Source organism: Lactuca virosa, chromosome 8 (genome assembly GCF_052849685.1).
Source record: "Lactuca virosa cultivar CGN04683 chromosome 8, Lactuca_virosa_CGN04683_v6, whole genome shotgun sequence".
Taxonomy (NCBI): Eukaryota; Viridiplantae; Streptophyta; class Magnoliopsida; order Asterales; family Asteraceae; genus Lactuca; species Lactuca virosa.
In genome coordinates this window covers 225,380,107-225,382,401 of record NC_136433.1, presented here as the reverse complement: position 1 = coordinate 225,382,401, position 2,295 = coordinate 225,380,107, and positions in this window count along the sequence as shown.

Sequence of the window (2,295 nt, the reverse complement as noted above, 5' to 3'; positions counted from 1 at the left end):
TTGTAAAAGTAGTATTTGTGTTAGAAAATCCAATATTTTCCTTAGTGTGTAAATGTAGTCTTAAAACCCAAAGACCGAAATGTACAAGTAATTTGTCATATTTATAGTAAAACAATGCAAGTTTAAATCGACATAAACTCGTTAAATTTTAATGAAGTTCCCGTAAATTCCAATGTTTATTAATACTTTATGTGAGTTTATTATAACCATACTATGACCAAGGTTGCCTAAAACGACGTTCTTCAGGCGTCGGAAATGTTATGACATTTGTCACCCCAGACCTATCGGTCTAACTGTTGCATGCAGTTTAGGTGTGGGTTTGTCAAACCCAATACAGATCTATACACAACTATCACGCTCCCCCTCAAGGAGACTCTGGTTACAATACAGGACTTAATGGTAATTTGAAGTAAATGTCTCACAAAGTCATTAACGGAATTACGTGTTATGAAAACTTGGTATCGTATGGCCGTACCTTGCTTAATGAAAATATCCTTTGTATAACTGTACCCTTTTTAAATGTATGTGTTATGTAATGTATCATAAACTATACCTATTATAGTTTATCAACCAAGGGTAGTACGTAGTAATGTATGCAAACTATATTCAAAATAGTTTATTAAATGTTTGAATGTATCGGTTGTACTTTGATTATAATCACTTGTTATTCTTTATATTTTATATGTCCAAATCTATTTGTAAACTGATGTGTGTCAAAATATTAAGATAAAATGTCATATATTGCAATAACATATAATCACATAAAGATATACACCTTGCTCAACATGTTACATGGTGAAATGAAATTGACAGCAACTTTTCGTTGAATACAGTTTCTGTTACTGTTCTTAGAAAATTTATAGAAAAATCATCAAAGCTCCAAATCCAAATCCACAAATTATGAGAGTTTGGAATATGAGTCTAGTTTTTTCATAAATTTTATCATGATTTTTAGTGATCTCTAACAGAGGTCAAAATGTCCATAATCACAGGCTGGTCCAGGTTTGCCTCTGAAATGATAGGCAGTTTTGTAAAAATCACCATAAATTGTAGAAACATCATATGGAGATGTGCAAGTAGCCATTTTAAAGATAAGAGTTTGAACTACTTGCAACTGGAACAGTTTTGAAAACTAAAATATTTAAGTTGACCAAAACAGTCCGTGATTAAAGTCCATCTTTTCTGATGTAATCTGTTAGAAAAAGTTTAATTGTGTTCTTGATGATTTTACTTGTATTCCCCCCTTAAAACTTAAGAAAACATGTAAATGTAGGGGTATGAACTCACCTTATGTGATTTCAGTAGATGAAAGTGAGATAGAGGAAGTGTTCAACCCAAGAACACTAAGAAGATGTCTTGATGATTCGAGAATCTAACACCAAATAAGATGGAATTTGTGTAAGATATCAATGATTTGAGTAGAATGGAGTTTAATAATTATGTGAATGATGAAGATACTTACTAATTGAAGGAAGAAATCCCTGGAGAAAGCCTTGAAGTTCTTGAAGTTGAGAGAAAAGATGAGAGAATTTTGGAGAGTGTCCTTTGGTTGCTAAGTGTAGAATGAAAGAACTTTATGGAGAATGAGGAGAGAGGATCAATCCTCCAGCTCTTAGAACGTGGGAAGAGCTGGAGATTGGGTGTAAAGGTCCACTAAGGTGACAAGGAGTAGTGGGAAAGAGTGGATGATCATAGAGTGAGGTGGTGGTGACTTGCTTTTGTCATAAAATAAGGAAAAGCAAATATTCCCTCAATAATTAGTCCAACCACAAATTCTTTTAATACATTTTTATAAAAACCCTGGAGATTTATATATTTTGGGGCCTTAGTTTATAAAATAAAGTTTTGGGTGAAAATCCCACGTTAAAATAATGAAAAACGGAGTTAAAACGAAGTCGTAGTCGAAAAACCGGTAAAAAGGGGCCGTCTTTGGGAGAGATTTGGGAGAGATTTCAAATAGAAAGAGATAGAGTGAAAACGATTTAGAGAGGTTTCGTTTGTGATTAATTTGAGTGTCCGGCTTCACAACGCAAGGTTCGTAAACCCCGTTAAACCGTGTTTTAGTGTCGTACACAATCCCAATGATTGTGCAATAGTGTTTTATCGCTTTGGTTCGTTGTTTAGCACTGTTAAGGCTAAGGAAAATCAAACACATGAACTTTCCAAATGATGATTTCTCATTAAAATAGCGAATTGTATAGTGATTACATAACGTAAACCCTAACATACAAGGGTTATTGGAGTTGACCGGTTTGACTTGTTGACTTTGTTTGACTTTGACTTGACCGAAATTTG